General features: G+C 36.6%; 1 long non-coding RNA gene across 1 annotated transcript; it reads left to right on the top strand.

Annotated features, from left to right (window-relative positions):
• Window positions 1-395: 395 nt before the first annotated feature.
• LOC141404585 (uncharacterized) lies at window positions 396-18,077 on the top strand. Its single transcript, XR_012413054.1, has 2 exons — window positions 396-12,936; window positions 13,101-18,077. It is a non-coding gene; the product is annotated as an uncharacterized lncRNA (long non-coding RNA).
• Window positions 18,078-18,416: the final 339 nt, after the last annotated feature.

The raw sequence follows: 18,416 nt of genomic DNA, 5'->3' as shown, positions 1-18,416 counted from the left end.
AGAAAGGGTGTGTTAAAGCACGCTTCCTTTCAGAAAGGGTGTAGAAGCACCCTTTCTTTCAAAAAGGGTCTGTAGAAGCATCCTTTCTTTCAGAAAGAGTCTGTAGAAGCACTATTTCTTTGTGAAAGGGTCTATAGAAGCGCCCCTTCTTTCAGAAAGGGTCTATAGAAGCACCATTTCTTTTAGAACCTGGCTATAGAAACACCCTTTCTATCAGAACGGGGCTTCAGAAGCACCCTTTCTTTCAGAAAAGGTCAATAGAGGCACCATTTTTTTAGAACCTGGCTATAGAAGCACCCTTTCTTTCAGAACGGGTCTACAGACGCCTTTCAGAACCTGGCTATAGAAGCACCCTTTCTTTCAGAACGGGTCTACAGAGGCACCATTTCTTTCAGAACGGGGCTATAGAAACACAATTTCTTTCAGAACGGGGCTATAGAAACACCATTTCTTTCAGAACGGGGCTTCAGAAGCACCATTTCTTTCAGAACGGGGCTATAGAAGCACCATTTCTTTGAGAACGGGGATTCAGGAGCATCCTTTTCTTAAGAACGGGGCTCCTGAAGCATCCTTTCTTTCAGAACGGGGTTAGAGAAGCATCCTTTCTTTCAGAACGGGTTTAGAGAAGCACCCTTTCTTTCGGAAAGGGTCTACAAAAGCACCCGTTCTTTCAGAACCTGGCTATAGAAACACCCTTTCTTTCAGAACGGGGTTATAGAAGTACCCTTTCTTTCATAACCTGGCTACAGAAGCACCATTTATTTCAGAATGGGGCTATAGAAGCACAATTTCTTTCAGAACGGGGCTATAGAAGCACCCTTTATTTCAGAACGGGGTTACGGAAGCGACCTTTCTTTCAGAACAGGGTTACGGAAGTGCCTTTTCTTTCAGAACGGGATTATAGAAGCACCATTTCTTTCAGAACGGGGCTATAGAAGCACCCTTCCTTTAAGAACGGGGTTATAGAAGGACCCTTTCTTTCAGAACGGTGTAATGGAAGCGCCCTTTGTATCAAAACGGGGCTGTAGAAGAATACTTTCTTTCAGAAAGAGTCTGTAAAAGCACCCTTCCTTTCAGAACGAGGCTATAGAAGAATCCTTTCTTCCAGAACGAGGCTATAGAGGCACCATTTTTTCAGAACGGTCTATAGAAGCACCATTTCGCTCAGAACGGGGCTATAGAAGCAACCTTTCTTTCAGAAAGGGTCTGTAGGAGCAACCTTTCTTTAGGAAAGGGTCTATAGAATCACCGTTTCTTTCAGAAGAGGTTATAGAAGCACCCTTTCTTTCAGCAGCCTTTCTGCAGAAGCACTATTTCTTTCAGAACGGGGCTATAGATGCACCCTTCCTTTCAGAACGGGCCTATAGAAGCGCCCTTTATTTCAGAATGGGCCTATAGAAGCGCCCTTTCTTTCAGAACCTGGCTATAAAAGCACCCTTTCCTTCAGAACCTGGCCATAGAAGCACCCTTTCTTTCAGAACGGAGTGAGAGAAGCACACTTTCTTTCGGAAGGGTCTATAAAAGCACCCGTTCTTTCAGAACCTGGCTATAGAAACACCCTTTCTTTCAGAACGGGTTATAGAAGCACCCTTTCTTTCAGAACTTGGCTACAGAAACACCATCTATTTCATAATGGGGCTATAGAAACACAATTTCTTTCAGAACGGGGCTATAGAAACACCATTTCTTTCAGAACGGGGATTCAAGAGCACCCTTTCCTTAAGAACGGGGATTCAGGATCACCCTTTCCTTAAGAACGGGGCTCCTGAAGCACCCTTTCTTTCAGAACGGGGTTATAGAAGCATCCTTTCTTTCAGAACCGGGTTAGAGAAGAACACTTTCTTTCAGAACGGGTCTACTTTCTTTCAGAACGGGTCTTTCAGAACGGGGCTATAGACGCACCATTTCTTTCAGAACGGGGATTCAGGAGCACCCTTTCCTTAAGAACGGGGCTCCTGAAGCACCCTTTCTTTCAGAACGGGGTTAGAGAAGCATCCTTTCTTTCAGAACGGGGTTAGAGAAGAACCCTTTCTTCCAGAACGGGAATAGAGTAGCACCCTTTCTTTCGGAAAGGGTCTATAGAAGCACCCGTTCTTTCAGAACCTGGCTATAGAAACACCCTTTCTTTCAGAACGGGGCTATAGAAGCTCCCTTCATTTCAGAACGGGGTTACGGAAGCGACCTTTCTTTCAGAACAGGATTACGGAAGTGCCCTTTCTCTCAGAACGGTGCTATAGAAGCACCATTTCTTTCAGAACGGGGCTAAGAAGCACCTTTCCTTTCACAATGTGGTTATGGAAGCCCTTTCTTTCAGAACGGAGCTATAGAAGCTCAATTTCTTTCAGAACGGGGCTATAGAATGACCATTCCTTTCAGAACGGGGTTGTGGAAGCGCCCTTTCTTTCAGAATGGGGCTATAGAAGCACCAGTCCTTTCAGAACGCGGCTATAGAAGAACCCATTCTTCCAGAACGAGGCTATAGAGACACCATTTTTTCAGAACGGTCTATAGAAGCACCATTTCGCTCAGATCGGGGCTATAGTAGCACCCTTTCCTTCAGAAAGGGTCTGTAGGAGCAACCTTTCTTTAGGAAAGGGTATATAGAATCACCGTTTATTTCAGAAGAAGTTACAGAAGCACCCTTTCTTTCTGTCTCTGTCTGATGAAGACGATTATAAGGAGAGAGTCTGACCCAAGAGACACAATAGGTTGCCATGTGACGCAATTTATCAGATCATGTGAACTGTAACACTTTCCGCTAATTCTGTTTAGGGCTATCAATCTGCTCTGTCAGTACTAAATCTCTCTGGTCATTGCCGAGGACCGAATGCCACAACTCCTGATGACCATTTAAGGAGTACAGCTATTTATCGACAGAATGTACATTTTAAGCAAATTCACCTCGGCAGTTCAACACCTGCTACTGTTTATCCCATACATTCCATGTACGGATCATTAGAGTCAGGCTCAAGCGGCGAAGGTCTGTGTTGGTCAGATTGGTGCAATAGGAAAGGTAATCCTCCACCCTTATTTCGGTGCGATCCTTCCTCAGTACGTTGTAATCAATGTAATCATCACAACGCTATAAGCTGCAGTGGCTGTTGAATTTTTTTTCTTGCACCGTAATATTCTTCCGACTCACGAAGTCCACCATTTCCTCGAACTTACTACGAAGATCATTGCAATTAAATTGCTAAAAGGAGGCACCTTCAGATGTTGGAACAGCAACGACATGTGTTAAGGGCTGTGTGTGCTGTTGAGTCTCGTATTCACGCAGCATGCACCAATATAGGCTCTGTTCCTTTACGTGCAAGAATCTTCAAGTTTAACCACTTTTTACTCGAAAAGCGTTCCTTTACTTCTGACACCATACACTTCATACGGGAGCAGTTTACAACTTCTACTATTTTTGCCGGTTTTACCATTTTTAAAAGTAAAGGAACAGGCAAATAGTCTATGTCGTTGTCACTCATGGACGAGCCATGAACAACCCCTGATATATTTTGTATCTCACCAAATCGTGAGTGTGGTTGATGCGACAAACCGAGCACATCCACATTGGCCCTGGGGTTTCCTCCGTCACGGCACGGCTCACATTAATTGGGAGCAGACATCCCGGATTATGTTGTTAACAAACAGAGCGACGATACAAACCCAAACATATCGACATTGAAGTGGCTGGAACACGGAATATAGTACATTTTTTATGTCTATTCATATTGCAAAGCATTTGGACTTTTTTTTACAATTATTATGAATTCCTCCCATCGCACAGTGCAAAATATGAGCACTTTAGCGGAACTTTACTAATAACTTTTAAAGGAAAAGGTGTAGATTCCTAAAATTTTGCACAAATGTTTCTTATATTAGTGGACAGTGTGGGACTCAAATTGGGCCACATAGACCCGCGGTTTCATGTAGCGGTCATGTAACGGTGGCTGCCGTTTTTACGTTTTACATTCATTTTTCAATCGATTTTGATACAAATTGGTATATTGAGTTTTCAGCGGATAGAAAACTTATGTACAAAATATTTTCAATATAGGTTCGCGTTTTGGAATAGCCCCACATACCGGGTTCCCTCATATGGGGTATTTGAAAGGTTAAAGACAAAAATTGCAGCCGATTTTGATGCAAATGTAAATTTTAAGATGTTAGCGAATAAAAAACCTCCTCACACAAAAGCTGTCAACATAGGTCCACTTCTGGGTGAAGCCCCACAACCCTACACATCTATTAAGGAGTCAAATGTCAATATTTTTTGTTTTCATTTGTATCTATAATGTTTATTGGTCCATTCAGCAGGTCTGTACCATTAATTTTGTTAATAATGTCTATCAGATCAAGTTCAGGTCTGCACTGCATTAAAATTTTTAACGTATTTTGGTATTTGTACCGCAGCATCTAAAAATGTTGCACTATATGTAAATCACCAACATTTAGAGGTCAAAACTATCAAAAATTGCGAGAGGTTTCTTAATTTTACAGAAATTATCACTGTTAGAATTAGTGAGTCCATTTCTTCAAAACACAGTCAACAATGGCGATCATTGTCGCGTTTACCTTCCACTTTTGGAAAATGCAACTGAATGAAATTCCCGAAGTCTTTTTTGAAAATCTTGAATATCTCTAAAGACCGCGCGATACCGCACCAGTTTTATAGCTTTGCGAACAGAGGAGAATCCAATCTTTCAGATTATATATATCTTATCACGTGAATGTACGTAATTCACTTTTGAAATGACCACGGAAAATAAAAAATTACAATTTTGAAACCTTCAAAAAATCACTTCTTTCCGACTAAAATTGCACGAAAACAATAAGGGTTTTTTGCATATTTTTAAAGTGTAAAATATCATAATTCTTTTGTAAAATATTAAGAAAAATAAATCATGGCATACTGACCTACCATTTGTCCGCGCCACTCCATTTTTTTAATGAATCAAAAATACATTTCTTACAAAAAAAAAAAATTATTAAACAAAAGTGCAACTTTAGGTGCATTTTTAGTCGTTTCGTGGAGTAAATCGGCAAACTGAGTATGGACCATTTGCAGTGGAGTACTTAGCTAACGAATTCAATAAAAGTTTAATTAATTCCATTTCTTTGAAAATCCCTTAAAGTTCCACTAAACTTCCCAAATTTCGCACTGTGCATCGTCCGGAATGGTACATTTCTTCTCTTGAATGAAAGAACAATCTCCTATTGTTGATATTTTTGTCCATATCTTCTATCCTGTGGCAATCCAAACATTGAGGGATATTTACATATCAAAAGAAATATAAAAATTTAAGAATTGATCTACAAAATTAAAAAAAAAAACAATTCTTAACATTTTTGGCGCCCAACCTACACGACGGAATTTGGTGATTATACGGTTTTATTTAGTTACTTTAACTCATATTTTTTAAAGTTTTCCTGGTTCCAGATAGATGCCATAATCACTATTTTAAAGACTTGAATAAAAATTACAGAGTATATTATTACCATTACAACTCTTCACAACATATGTTTATCAATTCTCTTGGTTTTTCTTTAAACTGTTGATACAAAATAAGACTTGACAAGAAATATCACAACAAAATTTATGGATTTATTTTGAAAGCATACCAAAAAATATCTACTATGACAAACTCAATGCAATTTGTGTTCCATGCAATTCAAGTTTTCCATTTTTTTAGAAAAAACGGCAACATAACTATTTTTTTACAAAACTATGTCACATTTTCTAAACAAAAGACAAGCAATAACTTAAACCGTCTCATAAAAAATATCACTATGGTTTATTTTGTGAAATAATTTATTGTTTGATTTTTAATAACATTTTTTAAATTATATTTTTATTGTCATTTAATAAAAAAAAAAATCAAATGCAAACAAATACACTGTTCCAGAACCTGCCAGAGTTTAGTATTTTTGAAACTTTCATAATTTTTTCCTTTGTAAAACAATATTCCAGGGGCTCAATTCTGTTCAAAGACATAAATACAACAAGATAAGACATTTTTTTGCTATCATTCTTCAGTGAAAGACTTTTGAATTTAACATAATGTTATATTACGATATGGTGATATAACATTTTTTTCTTTTATACATTTTTACGTATTTAACCAAATTTACCGATCCAATTGACATGGAATTATTCTTGAATAGATCCTGGAATTAATAAATTTCGTTTCTGATACCATTACATGAAATGTTCCTCCTTGGTTGCGATTTGGAATTAACTGCAACCTGTTAAGGATAATGTTTCTATACAAAGTTTCGTAAACATTTTTTTGTTGCATGCATTTTGTCTAGTCTTAGTTGTATTTATGTCTTTGTTCTGTTTCTATGAAAATGTGAAATGAAAACTTTAATGAAGGATAAAACGTCAAATGAAAAAAAGGAAATATTTTTCATTTCAAATTTTTATAGAACAAGAATCCAGCCCCAGAGCAAAAATATCCAAATATTTATTCAAAATTGAATCGTGGGGGAGTAACCTTTGGAGCAACCGACCTAAGGATATACTCCAAATACATCTACGTTACTTCAACTGATATATCATCCACATGAACCTTCCCTCAAAGTATGAACTTGCGCATCTACATACGTGAACCAGAAAACTCATATTGGTGGTTCAATAATAAGACGTTGCACTTTCAACAACATGAAATCTTAAAAAAAAATGGTTGTTATACCCCGGTTACACTTAACCGGATTAACCCAGTGGGTTTGGGTTTCAAATGTCAATTCCATAGCGCAAACGTCAAATAAATCCTCTCGAAGTGGGTTAACCCGGCAAAAAACTCTAGTCTAACCGTACTATTACTTTAACTAGGAGTTTACACACAGACAGTACTGGCAAGACAATAGCAAAGTTGCAAACCATTTTCACCAATGCATTCATACTTTTCTCTATACATACACGTCGCGTCACGCGTTAAAAACAACAACCACATGAAAAATGTGTAAGTGATGCCAAGTTTGTTCTTGATGTTTTCATGTGGTTGTTGTAATGCGGCACTCAACGGAACGTATGTGCTGAGCCCTATAAGCTCTAAACACACCCAACGTTTGAGTAAAGTTTTGTGTCATTTCTAGTAGATGAATAAAGGAAAAAGTGCTGCCAAGTTTCAATTTTTCTTTATTCTTCTACCAGAAATGACACAAAACTTTACTCAAACGTTGGATGTGTTTAGGGCTTTAGGGCCCAACGCATCGGTCCGTTAATTGCCGCGTAAAAACAACAAGCAAATGAAAACATTAATTTTAACAGATTGTTTCCGATTCTCCATTCAATAATCTGCATCCATCCTGCCGAGGATGGGCCACCACAATTTACAATTGACACATGGATGTGATGAATTTAATGCCATTTGTGAAAGGCTGAATTCCTATTTCATCGACCTTATGTTCACGTCGACCGTGCATGGAACAGCTTTATGAGACAAGCAGAGAAGTAGGAACAAGGCCCTCAAGCTCCTATATAACCGATCATATAAACTCTTTCCACGCGAGGAATATGCAAATAATCGCCACTAAATCTACGACCGCACTGTTCACCATACGGACTGCGGAGATGAGCACAGAAGTGAATATCAGAATACCGACCACTCTAAGATTTTAGGGATAACATTCGACAGTATGTTCACGTTGTCTGCGCATGCCAAAGCTATCTGCGGCAAGCATAGATGTTGAAAAAAGGTCCTCAAGTCCCTAGCCAGCAGACAAAGAAACCTTGTTTAACACATCTAACGCGACAGGTCGGTCCTTGGCTATGCGGTGACAGTGTAGTTCACGAAGATAAGTGCAACCTGTTAAAAAGCGACCCTAAAAACTGTAGCTGCGTGCCTTCACATGTCATCAGTACTGCTCTCGTTGCTGTAATTGTTCGGTTGGTACCGTGAGAGTGATCCTAATTACCATATGCCATAAACAATGCGGTACTTGGAGTATCTCCCATCTATCGCAACTGGCAAAAAAGACAAACATTTTAGTAGTTATGGACCTTTGTTAAGTCAGGATAAGTGCTAAATTAAAAGTAGAAGAATTGGATCTGTGTTAGATAGGAACGTCAGAGTATCTATCTCATATCTACCTAGTATTCGGTGTCGTCTTATTTGCAATAAGGTGCCCCTTGTACAGAGTAGATGTTCGACAGTCTCTATCTCCTCTGCATCATCACATAACCTGCAGTTGTCAATGTCACTATCATCGCATTTTGAAGTTAGACATCTCAGGTTATTCTAAGACGAGAGATCACAGGCCAGATGGCTTTGGAGGTCCTGCAACCAGGTTCCAGGTGTTTGCCGATGTAGTAGCATATTAGTGGCCGGACAGTTTCATCAACTGGTAGGTCGAAAGACATATGTAGTTCATCTGATACTTCGTTTCCCATTATATTACTATGATCCGGAACCCAACATAGTTTAACGATATTGCGTATGTCATGCAGAGCTTTTCTGCAATCAAGGATAGCTAGAGACTTGTTGGCCCTGAAGGTCGATTGTCTATCGACGAATATAGTCATCGGTCCTGTAAGATTATCTTCAAGTCCTTTCAACAATTCTCTGCCGCTTTCCTGATTGCGATAATATCTGCCTGAAAAACGCTGCAGCTATCTTTAAGCTCGTATGAGCGTTTAATTAGTGGTTTCTCGGCGTCTAAAAGCCGTTCTTGCCCCTTGAAACTGTATAAGTATGTCCAGAGGTTGGAGATCCAGAACAATGTTGAAAGCGGGGATGTGAGAAACCAAAATATATCCTAGACTTTACCATTTTAAAGTGGATCAGGGCTCGTCCTTGGTATCTATCATCCCCTACGTCATGAACAGTCAATGGTGATAACAAATTTTCAAGTTCTTTCTAATGTTTTTATGATATTGGGCGCCACCGTGGTGAAATGTTAAACACACACGCCTTGCCCGGGTTCGATTCCCAGGCCAGGCAACATCAACGGTGTCAAAAATTCAGCGTAATGTTGGCGACATTTTAGCCATATAAACTTTGGAGTGGTGGTGCAGTGGTAGGCACGTCCGACTTGCACTCAGAAGATTTGCGCTTCAATCCCTGACCAAAACATAAAATGTTTCGGCTTTGGCAAATCCCCTCAGTGTAATGCTGGCTTACAGTTCCTTAGTATTTTAGCCATGAAAACCTCTCTAGAAGTGGTGTCGCAAGACACGCCGTAGGGACTCGACGATAAAAAGTAGATCTCATATCGGAGTACATTCATTGATATGAGATAGAGATCTCCCTTGTCCCATTGGGGATGTTATGGGAATGTATGTAAAACTTCCCTACAAGTGGTGCCTTAAGTCACACCATTCCAACTCGGCGATAAAAAAGTAGGTCCCATATCAATGAGTTAATATGGGTTATTCTGAATGAAAACTCCCGTGAGTTTTGTCTCTCTTCCGTTTCAAGAGAGAGAAAGAGAAAACTCACGGGAAATTTACGTTCAGAATAACCCTCAATATGAATCGGGGTGCACTTATTGATATGTGAGAAGTCCCTTCTGGGATGTTGTGGGAACTATTATTAGGTCCGTTCGATAATCCAAAAATTTGTACAAACTTTTACAAAATGCTGTACGATAACAAACTTGTTTAACTTGTAAGTACTTTTTACTTGCGAAGTTATTGAACAGGCCTATTATTATGTTTTTATGATATTGAAAGAAGTTTGCATTTGATAGTCCATATTTACATTAGGCAATTTCCCCTGCGGAAATTGTCAGTTTGTAGGTGAGAGAGGGTGTTGAGAGGTAAAGGGTTACCGGTTACCATATGCCTCACCTCTCTCTCTCTCCATCAAACTGACAATTGCCGCAAGGAAAATTGCCTAATATAAATATGGACAAACTTTTATAAAAAAAAAATTGTTTATAAATTTTATAAGTTGTTATTATTTATTTACTATTTTTGTATAAAACAACAACAACAATCACAAGGACTTAGCAAAAACAAGTGAATACGTATATATTAAAATTATGCAATTGTATACATTAGAACGGCAAAAAACAACAACAACAAACAAAACAAATACGACATACTAAAAACAAGAAAAAACTAAATAAAACAAAAAATCTCTCTAATTTTGTTTTTAAATATAGCAATTTATGTTTTCAATAGATTTTCTATGATTTATTTTATTTGTTTTTGTGTGCTAGTTTTGTTATTAATTTTTAATTTCAATAAAAACAATTGACAAACAATAACAAGAAGAAGAACAACAACCAACCAACAACTACAACCAGCAATGGATATTTTTATGTTTTAACAAAAAAGGTTATATTTATATGTGAACAAATAACAACAACAACAAAAATCGTAGGCAGGAATCGTGCGGTGGTAAAACAGCAAAACAAAAACAAAAAAAAACAACAACTATAATTATTTAATATATACATAATTCTAATTAGTTATAAGACAAACAAAACACAAAAATGAACTATAAATATTAGTAATTAAAATTAATTATAAAACAAAAACGAACAAATACCAATTATTATTAATAATGATAATGAATTACTGATTACTGATAAATTTATACAGATACAGATATACATACTTACATATATAAATACTTATATGAATTAAAGAGAAAAAAAGAAACAAAACAAAAAGAACTACAAACAATAAGTAACACAAAAGCAAATTATTAATTAAGTCTAATTTAAAATTTAAACAAGAAAATAAAAAACAAATTAATTTACAATAAAATATGAATTATAAATAATAAAAAAACTTGGGATCAGCCCAATCCTCAACCCATACCCTTTGAAAATATTATTTAATTTCCTATGAAAAATTCTTTGAGTTTGTACGTAAATTAAAATAAAAACAATTAAATTTAGAAATATTTTTAAGTAATTTTCAACTAAACTTAATTATTAGTAACATCTCAACTTAATTCTTAATACAATACAATATTGTTTTTGTAACGCTTTAACGAATATTTCACAGCTAATTTCGGATACCCCAACATTAGACAACTCAGAATTGTTTGCTGGGTTATTAATAGTGAGGGAATGACAACAAATCGATTTCTTCGTTATTCTTTAATGTCGAATATATAAAAGAGAAAACTGTAATAAGAAGATTGGGTGTCACCGTGGTACAATGGTATGCACACCCGCCTTGCACGCTGAATGGCCGAGATGGATTAAAATTTTCAACGGTGGCTGAGTATCTTAGCTATGTAAAACTTCTCTACAAATGGTGTCTTACAACACGCCGTTCGGACACGGCGGTAAACAGTAGGTTCCATATCCTTGAGCCAATATGAATCGGGGTGCACTCAGTGATATGAGAGAAGTCTCCCTGGTCCCTTCTGGAATGTTTGTGGAATAATTATTAATAATATTATATTATTATTATTGCGGATTTAGGGTTTAACTTAATCCCGTGAAGAAACTGTTTTATTCCCCGGTACGATATGTATCAAATAAAACTAGGGTTCGTTTAGATTACGATTTTACAATGCTTTATTAACGTTACTTCACTTATTCACTTTAACTAGTTCTCGATTTACTTCTTTACTAGCGGACGTTTTTAGTTCGCGGTATAATTTACTACTGACTGACTACCTCTCAATTCCCAATCGCTTCTCGTTGAAGATGTTTCCTGAAGATCTGGTAACATCTTGAAATCAACTGTGCAACAAACACACAGACGCACAACTCGCCTAGGCGAACAACAACACACACACCCATATATGTACGTGCGAGAGAGCGACAAATACAAGAGAATCGAGAGAACAGCAATGACGTCACTGAACTATCAAAACAAACATGAAAAGGTACAACAAAAACAATAGCAAATTAAACGATAATTGCATGATTGCGAATATAAATAAAAGCACATCAATAACATGGAAAGAAAGAATCTGAAGAATTGACAAAATTCTATACAGTAGTTGTTGTTGTAAACCTAATAAAATAACTGCATAATAAAAATCTACGTTACAATTCAAATTTTTAAATTAACGGAAATTCATCTAAATTTATTCAAATTTATTAGTTACATACGTAATATTATTAAAAATAATAACAAAAAGAGGGAGATTAAAAATAATAAGATCTATTGCATTTGAAAATTTTTAAGTTTGAAAATGCGACTGTGAAGGAGCCCCTTACCCTCCCTTCTTATCCATTAACTTAAAGATTTCCATATGCAATTTTCGACGGGTGAGTTCGAAAGTTCCAGGACGCCAAGAATATTTCGGGTAAAGGAATAAAGAACGACCAAGACGAATTTGAATTACGTTTTTCATTTATTCTTTTATTGGAGCAAAGCGAACAAAGAAAGCAATGAGCTGATTGTGTTTCTACCTTTATACCTTCTGTCCATCTAATTAAAGATATCCTCAATATGATCACGGAATGATATGTAAGTTATTTAAGGTTCTTGACTTCAGAACCAGCCATCAAATCAAGAGCCGATTTGCCGTACGTGTTATAAATCCATTGGCTTATTCGCTTGAGTCAAAGTATATGTGAAGACTTAAATAACTAAAGGACTGCTAGAACCACTTTTGAATTAGGTCGATGATGTCTTTTACTCTTTTACAATCCAATCGCTTAATGTGTAAAGCCGTAAAGGTGTGAACAGAATGAATTACGCCGCTTTTTTCACGCTCAGTTTCATGTAAAAGATTAAAGGCCAAGTACTACCTAATTCAAATTCTGCCTAATTCATTTGAATTAGGTAGTACTTGGCCTTTAGTCTTTTACATGAAACTGAGCGTGAAAAAGCGGCGTATTTCATTGTGTTTCTACCTTAATGGCAGAAACACAATGACTTTTGTTGCTTGCTTCACGCTAAATTCCATGTAAATGGAAAAAGGCCAGGTACTACCTAATACAAATGCTATCATGAATTCATTTATCCTTTTACGGAAATTAAGGCTTCGATAAGCATGCATTTCTCATTGTGTTCTCACCTTTAAGGTGCAAACGCAATGAAATTCGTCGCTTACTTCACGCTCAATTTCGTGTAAAAGAATAAAGGGGAGGTGGTACCTAATTAAAATGCGATCTTGTATTTCTTTATTCTTTTGCATAAAATGAGACTTGAATAGGCCTGAATTTCTCATTGTGTTTGCACCTTTAAGGCCTGGGTACATAAGCTGCTTCGCCTGCTTGCCTTGCATGCTTCTAATAAAAGAATAAAAAAGAAAAGGGCAACCCAGTCTAAAATTTGCTCGGCCTCCTTTATTCTTTTATTTTTATTATGTCAGAAATGAAGCAGACAAGCAGGCGAGGTTGCTTATGTACTCAGGCCTTAACATGGTAAAAATTTTATCAAATGAATGCGGTCTGAATTGTCATAACAACTACAATTTATTCCATATTCATGACAATTTCCTCCCTGCCGTAGTCTTGTTTTTGATCAGGATAAATAAATAATCCTAAAGCTGACATATTTGAAAGTTTTCATCCGCAGGATAATCCAACTCGGCTTTGAAGATGTTGGAAATAAGGCAAACCTCCATTTTTTGTTCCATAACAAAATGGGAATATAAATTTCCACAATCCCACGACAGCCGGTTCTATGTACCGGATGGACACGAAAAGACATCACCTCGAATAAGGGCCATCACCCCAAAAATTACATGTTCGTGTTCATCTATATTTTTATTTCGGGAGTGCTATGTCCCGTGATAGGGATTAGGTTAGGTTGTAGGATGCTCCGCTGACCTTAATTTTTGACAGCCACTTCACTCGGGGACCAGTGGTCCATTGTTTTAATCCTGAAATAAGATAAGAAAGGGGGTAGGAGGGGAAAGGAAGGAGGAAGAAAAGGTAGAAGGAAAGTAGTAAACACAGAGAGTTGGGGAAGAAATAACTACTTCTCAACTTTAATAGTGTATGGCATGGATAGGCAATGTGCGCTTACTGAGAGCAAGTGAGCGAAAACTTCAATGTAAAATACATTGAAATGTATGCTCACTTGCTCTCAGTAAGCCCACATTGCACAGAGGATCCACCCATTGGCCAAAAATAAAAAATAATGTCAAAATTTTGGTACAACATCTGGCAACTCTGATAGCTATGACATGGACATTTTTAAAAATATATTAGTTTTTGTTTCATTCGAACGCGATCTTCTTAAGAATAGCTTCAAAAGTCGGGAAATTTGTCAATTATTTTTTGTTGTGAGTACAACGTATATTTTAAGTGAAAGTAAATATATTCAAAATATCGCGAAACTAATACGTATAGCAAAATATTATAGTGGATTTTGAAGGAGAGGGTAACAGTTTAATTTTCATTAAAAAATAGGGTTTTAGCTTGTGGAATTCTAGTTAACTGCATATTTTCTTAGTGTATTTTGTAATGCCAATTCGATCATATACTTAAATTTGACATAAGGTTTTAGTCATGATGCCCACCAGTGCCCACCTCGGGAATAATTTTCCAAAGTTGGTCATGGGTTTAAGATTATTCAGTATTAAAATCAGCTGTCATCTAGTGCCAGACTATAAATGGTGGGTCGCTGACTAAAGCTGCCCTAGAGTAGGGTTTCTATGGATATATTATCGTATAACTCTGTTATCTGACCACGTACATTAACATAATTGGCATCAGTGGCAAGATGAAAAAATCTTCTTCCAAATTTGTCTAACGTTGGCGGTAGGTGCCTTTCAGGAGGAGCGCTATAAGATCTATATTTTAAAAATTTTAACAATTTTCATACAAAAATGTTGATTTTTTTAATCCGCTAAATTGGTTGGATTTTATGTTGTTTTGGAGATTGTTTTGTTTCCCCAAGCCTATTTTTGCATCATAAGATAATCGGGACCTTTGTACATGTCATTTTGTATTAACATCATTAAACAATTCTTACAATATACCCCCTCCAAAGGGGGGAGAACGTTACGCTCTTAAAACACTCTTCGCAGCAGCACAAAGCTGTAACCGGCGTATTGGCTTGATTTTTATACTCTAAATATTTTTGGCCGCTTTCTCCATACAAGTGGATCCACTGTGATTGCCTATTCATGGTCTATGGTGACCCGCCCCATAGCCACTTAAAGCTCCTGCAGCAGGTTAACAGGGCTGCAGGGTCAAGGTAGAAAAAATAAGAGAAAGATACCATCTCATGCACACCAAACAGCATGTGTCTTTTGATTGACATTCTAGGACAGGGAGGCAGAGAAGGTGCTGGATTGTTTTAGTCTCTTCCACATCCTCATATAGCCTGCAATACTCAATGTTGTTCTCCTCCCACTGATTTCGGATGTACATACGTAATGAGAGAAGGGGTGCAGTTCTACCATCTGAGATTGACGGCCAAATTGACTTCGACACCTTACAACCAGGTACGTCATGCCAAATGCTTACAGTTTGAGAGAATGAGAGAAGGGGTGCAGTTCTACCACTTGAGATTGCCGGCAAAATTGACTTCGACACCTTACAACCAGGTACGTCATGTCAAATTCTTACGGTTTTCTCTCCGTAGAGCTTACTGAGTTTTTTGAGGAAGAAACAGAGCGGCGTCTTTACAAAGTCCTCCACCCGGAGGTCCGATGAAAGTATCCCCGGGTCATGGTTTTGTTTCGTCTCTTGCCGTGAATGGATACTTTGCAGGAAAAGGGATTATGTTGCTGCTTTGTGCTGCACCAACATGATCACCATAGAATCTTCGCCGTCGTCTTTAGTTTATGAAACTCCCCCGCAATCTTTACAGCGGCACTACCAGCCGGAGACACTGCCACCAGTTCCATATAACGTGGCATTCCTGTAGTTTAACTGTGATGGTCTTCTTAGGAAAATCAATGAAAATGTAGATTTTATGAATCGGAAAAGGACAATGGGCAATTCTAAACATCTCCGTGTTGTGATGGATACAACGTAATGCGCTTGGATCGCATGAGAAGTGGAGACGGCGGACCTTCACTAGTCTGTCCAGTACAGACCTACAGTGGCTCCAAGCGAAAGTCGTACAGCTAATGAACATTTTTTAATTGACTTATATCTCCGATACAAAAAGGGATATGAAGAAAGTTTTACGCAGCTTTGTAGTGCATTTAGTCGACAATTTAGAAACACGATATAATAAAATAATCAACCCGTTTACATTGTTATAAAATTAAAATATCTAAAATACTAAGAATTTTAGCACCAAGCGAAAGTCGACCTCACAGTCGTCTTAATAGACGACCTCACAGTCGTCTTAATAGACGACCTCACAGACGTCTTAATAGACGACCTCACAGTCGTCTTAATAGACGACCTCACAGTCGTCTTATAGACAACTCACAGTCGACTTAATAGACGACACCACAGTCGTTTTAATAGACGACCTCAAAGTCGTCTTAATAGACGATCTCAAAGCCGTCTTAATAGACGCTCAAAGCCGTCTTAATAGACGACCTCAAAGCCGTCTTAATATACGACCTCAAAGTCGTCTTAATAGACGACCTCAATGTCGTCTTAATAGACGACCTCACAGTCGTCTTATAGACAACTCACAGTCGACTTAATAGACGACTCACAGTCGTCTTAATAGACGACCTCACCGTCGCCTTAATAGACGACCTTAAAGTCGTCCTGATAAAAAACCTTAAAGAACTTCAGCCTTGTGAGAACTTCAAACTTGTCTATCAGTCTTGAAGAAGACAGAAATTTAAATTTCTGCCAGTTGATCCTTCTAGGTTTCCTATAAGGCGGCTGGACTTTTACTTCTATATGGGACCTGAAAGAACACATCTCCAATACCCTCCAGTCTGTTGTAGAAGTATCCTCCTCTCTTTCCCTATTCTAGAAGGTGGCCGTATTTCTTATATAGCATACTCACTGATTATTAACTAAAATGAAATCGAACATGGACTTATCTCTCATAATGGTGTCACTGATTTCCTAGTAGAAGTGATGAGCATTTGCATTACCAAACTGCAACTGTCTGATTTCTCTGTAATTGTAGAGTTGAATAGGATATAGACTTTTCTTCGCTGCAACACAAGTTCTTAACTTCTACCCATCGTTTAGTCCAGAAACCAGCAGGTGCATGGAATGAGTTTTTGGAATTGAGAGAAAAGTAAGAAATTCTTCAAATCCAAAAACGTTAAACACATTAAATAGTATTGCCCAATTTTACGCTCTTTTATGTATTCGATAAAATTAATATTTTATTAAAACGAATTCCATTTTAATTTTCAAAACCATACAAATTACAATAAATACAGGCTCTGATGGGTCCAGTATTTAACAAACTTGAGTATTAAAGTAAATTCAGTGAGTTTCTACAAAACATATTATTAATATAAAAGATTGTGTTAATATTGAAATAAAAATTCGATATAAAAAAGATCCCCAAAAAATTCGAAAACCAAATTTAAATAAATAAAAACAAAGAGAAAAATATCAATTGCTAGTGATTTATAAATACATACATATATACATATTATCTTATATAATAAAATAACAAATAAAATTAATAACAATTATTTGGAACAAAAGAAATTATTACAAAACACAAAAAACAACAAATTATATATTTACAAAACAAAGTGAAGTGGAAAAAGTTTTAATTGAACAAAAACAAATTATAAAAAACCATAATATGGACTTCATGAGAAAAAAAAAACAAAAAATTTAATAATTTATATTTAACGAAAATAAAATACTTATCATTTGTCAATTCATTTCGGAATTACTTCTCTGAATGCATTTATTACAAAACCAAAGAAAATAAAAGAAAAAAAAACAAAATAATTTTATTTATTTTCAAAATGTATTTTACGAACCATTTACGATAACAATGGATGATGAGATAATAATTAAACTGTAATAGCATTAATTTATCCAAATTTAAAATAACAAATACAGAAAACCAAACAACCAACCAAAAAATAGTAAAAATTGTTTCATAAAAAATTAATATTGAAAGAAAAACCAACACACACACATTAACTATACATACATACCATACCAAAACATCAATAATAATATTTTATGTCGTCCCATGGAACAAATGAAAAAACAAAACAAAAAAGCAAATTGAAAACAGTTTAAGAACAACAAAAAAAAAACCAACTGAAGAAAATACATTTTAAATAAAAAACTCAATAATCAAAAAAAAAAAACTTTACTTGTTTTATTAAACTTCGGACTGTACAAGCAAAAAGGTAGATGGATAATTACGGTGACCCACCTTACTCTATTTTAAATACAAATAGGTAAAAACCTCAGACTCCGAGGTAAGAACTTCCCTGTAACGAATACTTCTCTATAACGAAGCTGTTTTTTTTAATGTACAAGTGGAAATTCTCCCTCAAAACAAACTCTCTATAAGGAATGTTCTCTATAACATAGCAATTCATCGGTTCCCAAGTTATAGAGAAGCTCGAATGTAGTGGATTTCATGAGTCGGAAGATTATCACGGTCGCGGCAGTGCAGGAAACCAAACCCAAAAGCAACTGCA

Source organism: Musca autumnalis, unplaced genomic scaffold, assembly GCF_047663935.1.
Source record: "Musca autumnalis isolate F117 unplaced genomic scaffold, ASM4766393v1 scaffold_1, whole genome shotgun sequence".
NCBI lineage: Eukaryota > Metazoa > Arthropoda > Insecta > Diptera > Muscidae > Musca > Musca autumnalis.
This window is presented reverse-complemented; position numbering and strand designations above follow the sequence as displayed.